Below are 16,359 nucleotides of genomic sequence, written 5' to 3'. Positions count from 1 at the left end.
GATGCAAGTCAAGAGCCCAGACATGAGATGTGAACAAGACTTATGGGGTCATCCAGCTTGTCAACCTATCTCCATAATGTGACTGCTGGCAATTTTGTTCCACTCTCTCAGGCGCTCAGGGAGACAAAGACACAGCAAACATAGCTATAACTAAGCAATTCATTACTTTTTTTTTATGCTGTTCTGTGTTCTAATAAAATTGGTGACATTTTGGTTGGTGTCAGTGGTGACTGACTGTGTCTGCTTTCATACCTTCATATTATACATTCCTGAGAGAGAAGAGGGTGAAGTATTGCACAAAGGTCATCTGTCTCTTCTAGCTTCTCCTGCTTGACAGTGTGATACCATATTCATTATCTCTGTATAGTGGATCCTTGAAACAAAGTGCAAATCAACTTAGATGACATTATCTGGATCTACTGTGTTGTTATAAAACCATATTTATCAGTTTAATGCTACATCTATAGCCTAGTGAAGATTAATGGTAAGTGATGTGCACAAGAGATGGTCTGAAGTACGAATGATGTTCTGGAGAAGATCCAGCTGTGTGAAAATCCTAGTTTTAAAGATATATTGTAGCACAGAAGCTGTTATTTGTGAGTGCAGAATTTGTGAGATGCAAATGCTAATTTTGTTTCAGTGTTTACTGCATTGTTTTCCTTACATGTTTGGAAAACATGAGTCAAGGAGTTTGTGTAAAATTTCTAGCGCATCAGTCTTTCTCTGCAATTCGCTCTTTCAGCTGCCTGCTCAGTTGGAAGCATTATTTTTATCTCTTGTTTAAAAAGGAAAACATTGTGTCTACAGTTTAGACTCTCTGCTGTGGTGATGATTTTAAGTGTTTACCTATTCTCAGATCTTGAGGCATGTCTGAGAACAATTTTGCAAGCTGGTTCATCCCTTTGGCCTCTGATACATCCTTTCCCCTAGTCACAGTCCCAGCGTGTGGTAAGTGTGAGAGGAAGCAGATTGCAGTTCCCTACAGATCTTATCTTGGAGGTGGTGTAGGAATTGTTCAGATTTACATTCCACTACATCTCTTGGTATTTGGGAAACAAGTAGCTGTGTAAGACCAGAAAACAGCAATCCACAACCGTTTCAGACTTCCCTTTTCCTTCCCACACAGACTTAGCCTCAGATCAGCACATGAGGAGTCAGGGATAACAAGGGGCCAGAACAAGAAGATACGACAGATAATAGTGTTGGTGAAACAGAGTGTAGTACGGGAATACTGAGGATGGGAAGGGTGGACAGATGGGAAGGAGGCAGATGAAAAGATGATTTCTGAAATGGTTTCCCCAAAGACCTCACATCACTTGCTGCTGCTTCGGAGAGAGGACGGCTGCGGTGCAGCTCCCATGGGAGCCCAGCTGGCTGCCTGGACCTGCCGGCTGGCTCCCATGGCAGCGTGAGCAAGGAGGCAACCTCAGCCTGGCAGCTCTGGAAATATTTTATTAAAATTAAAAGTTCACCTGCCTGGAGAAGCTTTGGAAGCTTTCAAAGCAACAACAAGGAGTTCAGATCTTACTTCCCCTGCTTTGGGATGCAGAGGTCAAAGTTTGATCTAACATTAGCAATTTGTTTTCATTTTTGTAAGAAAAGGTCTCTTCAGGATGAAGCGGTATTGATGACTTTTACAGCCAACAGCTGAAGTAAAATGTCTGCACAGCATCTATGGTGGCCGAGGGAGCCAGTAATCTCTTGTGGCTCTGGAAGGAGAGCAATATTGAGTTAAAATGGCTCCAGGGCAGAAAAAAGGATGAGCTCACCTAAAATTAGATTAGAGCTCTGGCAGCGATAGATCATTTGGAGAGAAGGCTGAAAGCATTTTGTGTGTTTATTTACCTTTTTTTATTTTTATTTCCCTGCATGTTGGCTTATGTGAGAACCTAAGTGACCCATTTCTGGTAGAAGGCTAGTAGTGTCCTCCATGAAGATTTTGTACAAACATCTGCCCTTTGAATTGTGTTCATTTCTGTTCAAGCCAAAATGTGGTATCACTGTAAACAGAAATACTTTTGTTTCACTCATGCCATTGTTGCTCTTCTTCAATATGCTTTTTCTGCACCATTTTAGTGTTCAGAGCTGCTCAGTGTTGAAGTTTTTCAAAGTGTTGCCATTGGGTGGGGCCAGGGCTGAGCTGGTGTCTGTCACACCATGGCATGCATAGGACGTCATAGGTGGATTCTTAAGGTGTGTTCAGGCAGGTATTCTCACAAACCTCATTTTTTCAGACTATTTGGGTATGTTACTGTTATCCATTTCTGCACTCTGTAACAGGTGATATGGTAAAGTGCCCAGTTTTGTAAGCACATGGAAGAAAATATTATTTCTGTATTAACATCTAGCAATACTCTATAAAATGTGTGTCTGGCATCATCAGTGTATCATTCTTCTGCAATTATCTCTATTTTGACAGACTGATCCTAGTTACTGTCTGAGTAGAAAAATAGAGATGTATTGATGATAAATCAGTAATTATTTCTATTTTCTCATGATAGAAGAAGTCAGCAGTGTGTTATTTTATATCTTTATCTCTATTTTCTTCCATTTTAGCAAATGCTGAGCACTTTGAGGATTTTTCTTTTCTGAAGTGCTTTATAAGATTGAACTGGATAAATACATGAGTATTATGTTCGGATATGCAACTATTCTTATTGCTGTTCATAAATGAACAAGCTGCAACAAATTACATGGGTTCTTTTCCTTCTCTGGTTCATTGTTGTGTGTTTGCCTCATGTTCCAGATAATTTCAGAGTGCAAAAGAAATTTTATGGATAAAATAATATTTATCTTCTTGCTTGGGCCTAGATCTAAGAGGCTGGTAGATTGATTTATCAGGCAGTTTTAAGGTAAAGTCTGTGGAGTGTGTTTTGCATCAGCAATGAAATAATCTTTTGAGGAGATTAAAGCTAAGATCTATAGTACTTCAATAGTAAGTCTTCCTGCCAAAAGTTTACACTACAATATTTCCAGACAAAATAAGATGCTATTTGACATAATTTGTTGTTCTGTAATTCTGGCAATTAATGTAATGATTTTAGGATTTCTCATACAGTCAAGAATCAACAAATAATGCCATTATAACCCGTTTCAGGGTCCAGATATCATGAGAAGACTCAGAGAGCGTAGGAAATCACTCTGGGTTTTTTTTCCCTAAAAGCAATATATTTGTTTGTGTATAGTAGGTAAAGAAAGTCTTTATATGAAGAAAGTAGATATCTGAACACTGTCTGGATGTACAACCCTTGCTTAATCAGTATTCATGGATCTTCTGTAAACAGTAGGTGTTTGTCTTGAAGAAAAGATTCCTGATGGAGAACAGAATTATAAGCCTTTACAGCTTCCAGTAAAGTAGAAGAGGTAATTGTCTCTTTAATGCGTCTCTGAAACAAATTTTAAGTGAAGACAAAATGTACCTTAAAAGAGTCCATAAATTTGTTTAGGTAGGAATCAGAATCAAATAGACAATGAAATACTGAATTTTTGCTTAATTTAATCATTTCAGTGTCAGCATAATTGAAGAGTGCTTACTTCAAGCCTCTTTCATCCCCTTTGTCTTCTGAAAGCATTTGTCACTATAAACTGATACTTAGTGGGGAAAAAAAATGGGGGAAGGGAAATGTGCAGCACTATAAAAAAATTGTTTTGTTATCATGGTCATTAGAGAACCTTATAAAGAAAGATTGCTGCTTTCTACCTTCATTAGCAACCTGACAGGAGCTCATGGTCCATGATGGATTTGTTTGCATAATTCTGTCTATAATTTCACTGCTTATATAAACATAAACAACTTCAATTTTTAAGTATCTAATTATCTGAAGGAACTATTTCTCTAACAGTAATTGCTTACTGCGCTATTGAAACAGATTTGTATGGAAGGTGTCCATCTGTGTTCAGTGCTATTTTTTTCAGCAGCTACTGCTGCTCCTAAAAAGCATTGCAAGGGGGGTGCATCTCATTTTCACAGAGGCTTGACAGGAATGAGAGGGACAGAGTCCTACTGTTCTAGATACTTAAGTGTAGTGTTATCCTATTGATTTGCAAATTTAAGAAAACTTTGCGAAACACTAGGACCAGATAAAGAAGGAGTTTGCAGCAGTTTCGGTTGGACTAAATTTGAAATTGTGATCTTGAAGTGATCCACACCAATGTTACTAGTTTCTGTTCAAGTATTTTGTGTTTAAATTGTCCAGAAGCTTAGAGATTTACCTACAAGCACACGTCCATTTAGACAGGATGTCTCAGCCCATGCTACCTGAAGTTTTGTGCTCTGGATTTCATTCTTCCTACTGTCTGAGGAGGATGCTGTGACCGAATAGTTCATTGAAGACTTTTTGAGAAGCTTCCTGAAAGAGTCACGACTGGGGCTTAATTTTTTTTTTTAAATTTCTAGTCTTAAAAACACTAAATCCTTTTGTCTTTCTGACATTATGCAAAAGTACTTTACTAGTACTGAACCAGCATTCAATTTTACAGAATATCTGTAATTTAAATTAATAGCAGAATTAATACTATCACGCTTCCTACAGCATGCCTGACTCTGAAAATTAAAAGGTGAAATCACTTTTGTTGAAAAGCTTTGTTCTTCCTCACATGACTTGTTTAATTATTCAGCCTTCACACCAGGAGAGAGCAAATATTCAAGGAGAACACTGGTAGGTTCAGCAGCTAGAATAGTCTTTAGACAGGCACTTATTTCTGGTTTCCCTTCAAGGTTTCATAAGTTGTTTTCAGCTTCTCTAATACTAATTAGAATTTAAGCCATTTTCTGGCAGCATTTCTAGAGTTTCCAACTAAAATACAAATTTTTTAATTTTAATTTTGTTCTACAGAATGTGTTAGTCTCCTGACAGTTGATGTACAGGAACAACAGAGAGAGAAGATTTCTAATAGCATTTTACAGTAGATAGAACATCAAAATAGCCTCTGTAAAAATTGGTGGCCACACAAAAATGAAGGTGATACACTAAGGTATTTAACAATGTCTACAAAGAATCTTTGTATTTCTGTCTTTTCTTTGCCAAAAAGAGTTATACATCATCTCTATTGCTAATTCTGTGTTGGATCAATGTGCAGCGCTCCCATTTCTTGTGGTGGAATTTTCCAGCACTGAATAATTGAGAGGTTTATATTGTAGTCCTTGAGAGCAAAGGCAGATTTCATCTTTTTTTCTTTTCTTTTCTGATACCATCCTGCCATTGGTAGAACTGGTGGAACCCCACCATTGACAGAAATGCTAGAAAGCCTCTCTGAAAGAGGAGAGGCCATCTGCTCTCCAGTTCTGCTTCAGGCACGCTGCTCACAGTAGGTCTGTAGGCTTTGGGGCTCAGTTCTCTTTAGCTATTCTGCAGATGAAAGCATGCAACAGGATGCAGAAGGGGAGGGCTTTTGGGTCTCAGCTAATAATGAAAGAAATATTCTGAACATACACCAGAGATCTGCACTGCGGGAGGGAGGAGCAGGGAGAGCTTTTGCTCACAGTTGCTATTGATTGAGGATTTAAGGATCGAAGCACACTTTGCAGTTGTAAAACTCTGTAGAACAGGACATGTATTTAGATTGCGATGCAGTAGAGTCGTGTGTGAGTGTGCTGGAGGAATGGTCCACAGCATGTGTTCAGTGTTAGGGCAGAGAAACTCGAGAGTCATGTCACAGTAACTGAAGCAGTGCTCTGCTAACCAGTCCATTATAAAGTCCCAGTGTCTTTACCTGAATTTTGTCAGAGGCTCTTATTGTTTACCTAAATTACCCACAAGAACAGCATCCCTCTGCAATTGCAAGGATATTTTTATTTTGACTCACCAATGGTAGTTATGTAGGATGTATGAATTTATATAGCAAGTGAGCAATTGTTGAAAGTTCTCCTTTGTTTGCAAGTGAAATAATGCTGATAGTAGGGGTGTATGAAGGAGGCAGCCCTTGAATCTTCCCAAAGAAAGCAGCTGGTTTCCTTAGCAATGGCAAGGATATGTGATACCCCTCCAAATAGTTCTTCACCTCTTCCCCAAGTCCTGCTCTCTGTTGCAGCTCACTCATTACTTTCTGCACCAGAGCAGAAAGCATTCCTGCAGCATGAGCTAATTGTAATGCGTGATGGCTGGTAACTGTCATTGGTATTGAACAGAAAATAAAAAAAAATTGAATTTGCTGTCTGAGTGTCTGGTTCTAACAACAGCTTGATTATTTCTGTTATTACTAGTAATACATAGCCCCTGCTGAGGTTTCACTTCCAGTGGGTATCTCTGGCATTTGTCATTATGAATGATAAGGATAAACACAGGTTTTCTTGCTGCTGACCCTGGTGAATGTTCTTTCATGCCTGATAGGATGTAGATTGAGGAAGGAAAGAAGTGTTTCTCTATTTGGTCTTGGTTGCCAATCTTAAGACTTAACTGTAAATGCGAGTCATTTTATGTTAATTCACTCCAAACTGACAAATACAGCTGCTATTTTTGCTTCTGTTTAAGTGTTGGTGGCAAGACATGACTGTGACCCAATCAGGAATGTTATTTTCAGGATGGAGAGACAAACAAGCAACACTACTCAATATGTTGAACTGCAGTTCCTTGTTCCACAGTACTTTTTTTAGAAGTTTGAATCCCCAGTGCAACGAGTAATGGGAAGTCAGATAAGCTTTTGTCTCAGTTTCTCTGGGAAGAGCTGAGATTAGAAGTACTTCAACACAGATTCTCATTCTGAATTTTTGCATATTTAATTCAACTTTTATTTTCAATGCAGTTCCCAGGATCCTAGTGTCTTGGTTACAAATGTGGTCTTTTGATGACAAATAGTCTTTTGATTACTGTCATGTAAATGTTTAAGGACATGGAAAGGAAAAGAAACCAAACTGTGCAGTAATGATTTTTGTGCCATAGTCATAACAAGGAGGTACAGTTAGTCTTAAGACCACTCTTTGCTAAGAACTGTGTATATCTATGAAGAAATTTTCTTTTTCACTTCTGGGACCAAGCAGAGAGCTTGCATCCAGGGCTAAAAGAATGTGAAGGCAGCTACCACAGTGGCCATCCAATTCAGGGCTATTTTCCACCTCTAAAAAAATGTTTCTTAGCTTTGGTAAATCAGAAAAAGAAAGAAAAAGCTTTTACTGTGGCAGCTGTTTATTCATTCACACCTGTAAGGAATTTGGGCATCCAAAGCTCCCACTGAGTGCTGAAAACAGAAAACATATTTTTGGTATTGTACATGTAGGATCCCTAAGTGTGTTTTCCTAAATGTTAGTATTTGTAATAATTTGTGGATTTGCAAGTGTTTGAATTTCTAATTGTCTTCATTCTCAGTATTCCTTAGATTAGCTTTATACAATGAAAACCCACAAGCATCATGAGACATGAGTAGTGGACTTTGCCTGTAAATAACAGTAATCTTTTCCTTGTTGCAAATAATCTCATTCTGAAGGACCTTAGCCCTGTAGTATTGCTTAAGGAAAAGCAAAATGAAGAAAAAAAAAACCTCCAGCCATTTCTAAGCAAGCAAATATTTAGGCTATATATATATATATATATATATGTATCCTTGCTCTTTTTGTCAGTCTTTATTATCAAAACAATTTGTTATATGCTTCAGCACTGTCCTCGGGGCTTCCAAATACCGTGCTGGTAAAACACAACATCTTCAATAGCATCTGCTCAACAGTGCTACATTTCCAGCTTTCTCTTTGTTGAGAGGTACCTTTTATCAGGTACTGAGTCTGCAGGAGTGCAAAAGGCTGGATTTTTGCAGGTCATACAAAGGAACCTCCACAAATTGAATTTTTAAGGTTCCCAAGTACTATTTTATAGAATAAGAAAAAAAGGGGAAATGTATTAAATTATAAGAAGCAATATGCTACTTCAAAATGCTTGCTGGATTAATAGTTTGTATCAAATGGCAATTTTAATTCTCTCTCAATTGGAGAAATAGAAAGCAATTAATCTTCTGTAGCACATTGTGAAAAATAAGGGCTTACACAGAATCTCAGTGAAGCTGTTCCTTCACTTAACCTTGAGCTGTGCAATAAATAATTATAAATGCAGCTACATCAGAAGGCAAAAGTAATTTTGGTGAAATAGAATTATCATCTAATGCAGGAATATGAAATTTGAATTAGGTTTCCTGATGTACTTTGTTCCAGAAATGTCTGAATTTGATTGTGATTTGCACATAAAAAAGTGGAGCTGAGTTTTACAAAGCAGATTTTGTACCCAAACTATCACTAGGTGATTTATATTGCAATGTTGACATAGGCAAATGCTCCTGTGCTCTCTCAGCTATAACTCATATATGGCCTCTGATGAAAACGTTGTTTTACAGAGGGAGAAGGTGATATCTGAGGTGGACAGGTGCATTAGCATTTCTCAAATAATTTCCTGCTATTCACTTAGGGCACCATACTGTCAGTAGTGCCTTCCACAAAGTTTTCTGTGTGTCCATCATATACAGTTTCTGTTCCACTGTGGTGTGCTGCTGAGGAGACTAAGGCTGAAGTCCTGGGAGAAGCCCTGTGGGAAGGAGAGAAGCTCAGATTGAAGCAGCTCTCAGTTGTATCCTTAGTCTCCTCAGCAGCAAGGCAGATCCCAAAGCAGTGTTGTTAACCTCGCTTCACCTTGGGACTTTTCAGCCAACTCAGTGGAAACTGGTCAGTGAAAGGATCAATGAAGCACATATGAACGGGTCAGCAGTTCATATCATGGAGCAGTGCACAGGATACTCTGATAAGGAGAGGCAAAGGATGTGAGCAAAAAAAAAATAAATGCAGGAGTGAAAAGAGCTGTATTTTTTTAGCGCAGAACTATGCCTCAGCATACTGCTCCACTAGAGCAATGGCAGGAGCTGTTCAAGCCCCTGGCTAACTCCATAAAAAGGAAAAGCCGTAAGTTTGTTATGTCAGTTTTTGTTCAGGAAGAAAGTATTCTTAAATATAATAAAGCAAATATTATTCTGTTTTTCTTTGAATTGCTCATATCTGGTTCCCATAAATCTGCCTTTGCAATACAAGGAACAAGAAATTTGTTCCAAGAAAACACAGCTAGAAATGGCAGCGGGTTTGCAGGATATTGTTGAGTCTGCACACTAATTTCATGGAGATAATGTATGTCTGAAGTGAGCCGTATTTATGCATCCATGGTGGACACTTAGCAGTGAAAAAGACTTTCACTCATTTTGTCTAGGTGTTGATAGTGTGCTGTGGAGTGTTTACAAACTAAACTGAAGATTTCTTTCTTTTATAAAATTTAAATAAATGTGATGTGCAATTTCCCGTACACTCGTCCTTTCTTCTGTGGAAAATTGAGACTAACCAAATGGCTACAAAGGCTGATGTGGTATGTCAAAAGTTATGGAACTAAAGAAGGTATGGAATAGAAGTTATGGAACTAATGTTTGTACCTTCATACACACAGACACTTTTCTCCCCTTTGATGTATTTATTTGTTCCATTATAAGGAAGAATGTAGAAGCGCAAAGCTAATAATTCTTTTTATTAAGATTTTTACACAGGCTATGTGTGGTCTTAAATTGCTGACCAATTTGAAACCTGGAGGAGGGGGCAGTTAGTTCAGTTTCTGTCTGACTTGGTCCTGATTACTACACTGCACAAGTTTAGAGGGGTATTTGGAATGCATTAGACTGCCATTTTTGCTATAATGTGGCCCATTGTGTATTTAGAAAGGTATGATTTATTGGAGGAACAGGTGTGAGCACATGGAAAAACAATTTGTCTCAGAGAGTTATTTCTAGATGACTAGTAAAATGTTGATTCCAAGCAGGCCATAATTAATCAGCAAGAACTCTTTCCCGAGTTTCCTCCTGTAGGTAAACAGACTCAGGACATCCATCAAATCGAAACTGAGAGAATGAGGGGGGAATAGCCTGAGTCTCCAGTTAGCAAAGCAGTTGTATTTTTTTGAAGCAATCCCAGCAGGGTGCTTTGCTGAGTGGTTGCAACATTGGCTTTGAAAACAAATCCTGAATTTCTTATTTTTCATAGGTTTCTTAAAGTTTTAATATACTTCTGGTGGCTGCTGCAGGCCAAGAAGGTGAACAATGGCGCAGAAAATGGGCTGATAAACCAAAATCTTTCTCTGATTTCCCCTGAAGTGGCCTCACACCTTTTCTTTCATCTTTGTTTCATTATGTTGTGGCATGCAAGAATATCAGTAGTTACTTAGTGAGCGCTAATCATGCTGAGCTCACTAAGCACAAAAGTAAATGTCAAAAACTTCTAGTGATTGTCTGTTTTAAAACAGCTTTGTCACAGTGCTTTCAAAAGCTTTAGGTCTGGAGATGTTTGATCTGGAGATGAAACAATTGGTAGCTAGTTTTTATGCTATACTGTAGTAATCTGAAAATCTGAGTAAGTTTTGTTAACTGTAAAAGTGATTTCACTTGATTTATGTCTGTTTTGTGTTATGATGCTGAAAGGCAGGACTTTACACTGCACACTGTGCTGGCCATGGAGCAAGGGTGGATATTGGTGGATCTGCTGTGCAGGTGGTTGATTTCTGATTTTGCTTTAGGAGATGCAAGAGTATGTCATTTGTATTCTTGTTCCGCAGTTTGGGAATTAGAGTTACTTTTTAATACCTAAAAGTCAAAGAACTCCCAGCTATCCTTCGTTTAGGGTAAGGTCCACAGAGGTTAGTGATTAGAGAATCTGCAGGGAAGTTGGAAGCTTTCTGGATGTGAAAAAGGGAGGAAAGATTGTCCATAACAGGAATCAGCCCTCAGAAAACCACCTGCTTATTTTGCAAGCGTTGAACTTCTTTTCAAAAATCCAAAGAACTAGCTTTCTGGAATGAATCTCAGAAGTCCAACAGTTAGGTGAGGTCATGCATGCAGTTTCATAAATGAGTTGTACTGTAAATGAGGAAAAGCCATAATCAAAATTGTTGTTCAATTCCTGAGGTAAAGGTCATCTGTCATATCTTCTCAATGGTTTTGAAACTAGGTATAACTTCAGAATAATTTTCAAAAAATGCCTATGAATTGCTTAAAAAACTCCATTAGTCTTGATGAACAATGAAGATAGTAAAAGCACTGTTTCAGGATCCAGTATATTAGCTTTGTTTACCTTTGCTCAAAAATTAGCTCTCCAAGCATTTTCTATTGCTTTCTAGTGTCTAAAGGAGGACAGAATTAAGATGCTGAATCTGCCTTTTTAAAACTTAGTTTATCTGAACACCTGTCATATCTACAACTCATTGTATCTGACCTGCTAGAAACATAGCCTGTACACTGCTGGTGTCCTGGGGAAGAATTGTGTTGGACCCAAGAGCTGTCCTTTGTTGTGTGAATGTTGGGGTCTTCTTAGGCAGAATTGAGTGATTTGTTTCCTTAGGAACAGTGAATTCTTCTTGGATCCCACCTGGCCAGCAGCTGATTTTTTTAACACCTTTAATATGAATGCTTTGTGATGACCCCAAGACAAGTTTGTGTGGAGATTTTTTCCCCGATTTTTTTGTTTCTTCAGTCTGCCTTGTGTCCATCTGTTTCTTTCCAAAGACGAACCTCTTTGTATAGTTCACAAAAGCCCTACATGTGTGTCTTCTGAGCATGAGGAGATGTGGTTAAACAAGGAGAAAGGAAAACTTGTGGCTTCCAGCACCAGTTCTCCCCAGGGCAGGAAGTTAACATTCGACAAGATAACTGCCCTTTTGAAGAGTCCCAGCAAAAACAGATGCAGATTTCATCGAGGCTTGATCTTTTAAAATTCACTTTGCCTACTCAGCCTACTTCTCACAGGATTTTTTCCCACAGCTCACAAAGGATCCATCTGGAGAAAATTGCTAAGCAATGTTTACCAATCCATCTGTGCTCTTGAATGTCTAGACCTGTGTAAGGGCTGAGGTAAAGTCTTTATAAGCTGTCATGCTGAAAACCGTTTTGAAGTCCTCCTGTGATTTGCAGCATAGGAAAATGTAAAGATTGGAAATTCTGCTGAGGCGTTTTTCACATTCATTCAAGTCTTCAGCAATTTGTAGGGCAAATTCTTTTCTAGTATATATGATTATTAGGTAATTAAATACTGCACCTCATTCATATGTGCCTAAGTCACTGGAATTAAGCTTGTAGAGACTACTTTTGCATTGCCTTTTTCCTGATTTCTTAGTATTTAACCGTGCTCCCTGGTGCTCTCTGAGGCCATTCAGACACAAATGCATTGACCTGTATTTCCATTTTTGAAAGCTGGAAATATGACCTCTAAAGAGAATGCAGTTATAGCCAAGCAATGACAAATTTCTTCCAGTTTTCAGTGCTTGATTTTTATTTCAGACATCTCTTTGTCTCTGTACAGTTGTCATTGTGTGTGGTTTGCTGCAGATTTATTTATCAAGCTTTTTCTTACAGTTTATGCATCCCTAGCTTTAGGAATAATGCTGTTCTCTGCTGAAGTGTCCTTCAGTAGTGAAACTGCTGTGATCACACTGTGGAAGAGTGGGGCTGGAGTGAAGGCAATCTTGGGGAGTATAAGATTTCTCTTTACATTGGGCCTTAACCCTTCTGATGGTGTGAACTGACATTTGGACAGGTGCATCTACACCATCAGAATTCTTATTTGCTTGCACGGTTGGGAAAGAATGGTGCTGCATACTAAAATATGTATAGGTTTTTCATCCTGGCTACTTCAACCATTGGTCTTGAAAAGCAGATTATTATCTATTGAGTTAGAATTGCATTTGTATGTTGGCAGTATGTTAAAATAGAACCTTAGCAAAGAGACATCAGTTTCCCTTGCCTGAGAAGCAATATTGATTCCAAGAAGATGAAGAAGCTTTTGTCTTCTTGTTACAAAAGACTGTAATATTGACATAACAGAAACTGAAAAATTGAACATAATATAGTGGGGAATTTTCCTTTCATTTGAAGGACAACAGTGCAACAAGTTGCTTCATAGTTACTAGGCTGTAAAAGTATGTGGCAAAATACTCTCAGCTTTTTTACTGTATTCACCTTTTATGACAGCTTTCCAGAACCACTGTCTTAGGCCTAGGAATCCTGCTACTATTTTCCTTGCAGACCTAAGGAACCTGACCTGTACGGAGCATTTCTAATTTTTGTGTTGTTTGTATTGTTGAGCCCCCAAGTAAAGCCATGGCTCAGATATTATTGAATACCTAGTAAAAGTGAAGGGGTTGGTGGGAGCAATGTACCTCAGCAAGTTTCAGAGACCATATATCTCATCTTTTCCTTTTGATGATGCTTTCTGTGGAATCTTTCCTTGCAAAGAGAATAATGAAATCCTAAGTCCATCACCCTGTTAAAAGATGCTGGGTTTTGTTCTGTAATGAGGTCTCAGAGGCCCAGGATACCATTCCTGCTCTCCCTTTGGAAGAAAAATGAACTGCAGCTGCAGCAGCTTGGCTGGCTGCTGTGGCCAGATAGTCTGGGAAGCTGTCAGAGAAGTTGGAGATGGAGCAATAGGTTTCCGGTAAATTTGGCTCTTTAGACAAAATAACATCTGTGCCCATACAGAGAAGTTATCCTTCCAGGGAAGTGTCCTGAAAGACATTTCAAAGACTCCAACATAGAAATGGGTTTTTGGGAAGAAGGTAGATTTGGAATGTATGTAAGAGTGAAATCTTCAGGGAATAGGGGATAAAGTGAATATTTTCTGGGTTAGAGTATGTGGGAGGAATATAAATAAACATTTTCTGGTCACTTTTACAGTGACTGCTGGAATGCTGTGAGGGTTGTTTCATTGCTTCAGAACAACAAGGCACAGGCAGAGATGGGACAGGTAGGGGTATTTCTTTTTCTTCTAAACAAAGACAATAGGCTATAGCAATGACTGCTGCCTCCTACCCAATTTGCAGTAGAGGGAGAGAATCCCTACCCTGCTCAGAGGTAAAGTTTAGCAGAATATTTCTGGTTTTTTGGTAAGGTAGAATTTGAGGAATGCAGGGTGGAGTGCATTCCTTGTTACATTTTCCATAGCCAAGTTGTTGTTGAAGAAACAAAAATGCTCTCATTCCTCTCCCTTGTTTGAAGTAATCTGTTTATGCCTTGTATTTCTATGAAGTGCTGTAGAAAAAAATCATAATTACACTGTATGAAACTAATTCTTCTACGCTGCATTAAGTTTAAAATAATGTCGAATCCATATTTCCATTAGCAAGCAATGAAAAAGCTATTAAGACTAAGACTTAACACACAATCAGTTCAATTCCTGCAAATGTTCCCTCAGAAGCATAGTGCTGCAGAGCTGTAAATAAATGGAAGTGATAGCCTCAAATGTGCTGTACTATCTGTACTAAGATTTAAATTCAAGGAAAAATACTTTTCCTTCTAACTACTAGATTAGAACTACAGAGGGGGCAGGTTCAAAGAGGTACCAAGCTCTTCTTCCTTTTATGCTTTAGGAAAATTATTTTTATCACTTTTCCATTTTCTCCAAGCCCCCATCTGTAGAGAAAGCATTTAGCTCAGTTACTTTTAAAGTATCAGTCCATGTATAGGTGTTTTGTACCATTTCAGTTATGGTGTCACTGAGCCATTTTTCATCCAGAGCCTGTAAATTGTGTAGAAACACAATTTAGACATTTACATTACAAACACAATTCTCAGACATTTCCTGGCATAAACTCCAGAAATGGCCAACATCCACTAAAAAGTCACTCACAGACTTATTCTGTGAGTATGCCATATGCCTGAGGTCTTCAGGTTATACAGTAATGGGTATCATAAAAATAGGATAGATACTCATTATCACTTCCCAAGGGAGTGTTTTGGATTAAATAAGTCAAAAATTCCCACCAGACAGAAAGTGTTAGTTAAATGTGCTTTACTTTTTGCAGATGAGCTCATTACAGTGTAACTGCTGATAAACTTCTTTTGATCTGTGGCAAGATGTAAATGCTTTGGCCTAGTCATTAATTTAGGAAACAAAGATATTCTTACTAGTGTATCAGAATGGGAGGACTGTAGTAAATTGAGGCAGATAGAATTTATTAAACTTTCCCTAGTAATATGAGGAAAGGCTGGCACATGGCTCTCCATAGCCCTGCTAGGGATGTGTGTTTTTCAAAGGACACCCCCTGAAGGACAGGTTGACTCTGAAGTCAGTCTCCATCTATGCTAGTACGTCAGAGGGCAGAATTTAGCCCAAAGTGTCTTAAAATAATTTTTCAATGCTTTGCATTAGTAAAACCCTGCTGTGGGTTAGGACTTTGTCATTGTGCTTTTTGTGTGCTCCTTTTCCAGTGCTGCTCTGAGCCACAGGAGGAGTGTGGCTTTTTCTGTGAGATTGAACTGGTGTGAAGAGTGAACAAGTGTGCCCACCAACTTGATTCCTTTGCAGAAAGGGTGTCACAGGTGGTGACTGCAATGTCCCCATCCCAGTCTCGGTGTTAGCAGAGGTAAACCACTACAGCCTTGGGTCCCTTGCCCACTGTGCTGAAGCCATACAGTAGGTGTGCTGTAGGTTCACAGCCTGCAGTTTGCTTCAGTGCCTATAACCTGGAAGCAGCATGCAGCTATTTTCCACCCAAGAGGTAGTATCTAAATCGTGGCCTTCTGTGCCAAACTCTGTTCCAGAGCCAATTTGTAAACACTTTGTATGTCAGCTTTAGCTGGGAAGTCCCAACCACTCTCACCACTGTAACATTATCTTCCAAAGAGCCAAAGAAAATACAGCTTTGATGTGTTTCTTTTGGTGCTCAGATGCCATTGCATGTGAGGTATTATCATGAAAACCACATTATCACAGCAACTCGGGGCCTTTGGGCATCTGATGTTGCCAATTGCCTTCACTTCTTGCTGGTATGTAATTTATCACCGGCGTGGCCTACCCTGCTAATATGCGCCCTTTGTGGGCAGAGGCGAAGCTAATATACTTTCAAAGTGTATTTGAATTGCTTCCATAAATCACAGCTGTCACTGGGAGCAGTTTTATCACTTGCCAGAATGATATGTTATGCTCGTGCTTTATAGTCTTGGTACAATTCTGAACTTTTATTTGTGTAGATTGTAAGGCATCATAACTTACTTTATAAAAAAAATTGAGCAGCCCCATTTTTTTTATTATTCTGTTTTTATATGGAAACTCTGTAAAGAAGCACATTTTTATAGGACATGCTTTATAGTTGTGATTATTACTTTTTATTAGTAATTACTCTAAGAACACTTGCAGTTTGTTTTCTATTTGTTAATTTTCATTCTTCTAAGAAGTTCATGCAGCTGGGGCAGCTTTGATTTTGTAGCTCATTTCCTCTCCTACTCTGCTGTGTAGCAGGAAGAGCGACTACACGGCAGGCATCATGGGCCATGGAGTTGGAGATAGGGAGGAGGAACCTCCTTGCCTCATAGATTTTATTTTCTATCTCTGCAGAATATCCACCAAATTAATCAACTGTGTGTGGA

The 16,359-nt window shown here is 38.7% G+C and overlaps 1 protein-coding gene across 11 annotated transcripts in view; it reads left to right on the top strand.

The window, feature by feature from the left end:
- ARPP21 (cAMP regulated phosphoprotein 21) overlaps nt 1–16,359 on the top strand; it is a 286,537-nt gene that overhangs the window by 162,478 nt on the left and 107,700 nt on the right. The gene's annotated exons all lie outside the window — the stretch shown is intronic.

This window comes from Zosterops lateralis (assembly GCF_965231275.1).
Source record: "Zosterops lateralis genome assembly, chromosome: 1".
Classification (NCBI taxonomy): Eukaryota; Metazoa; Chordata; class Aves; order Passeriformes; family Zosteropidae; genus Zosterops; species Zosterops lateralis.
The sequence above is the reverse complement of the archived record's forward strand: the minus strand, read 5'-3'. Positions and strand labels throughout refer to the sequence as shown.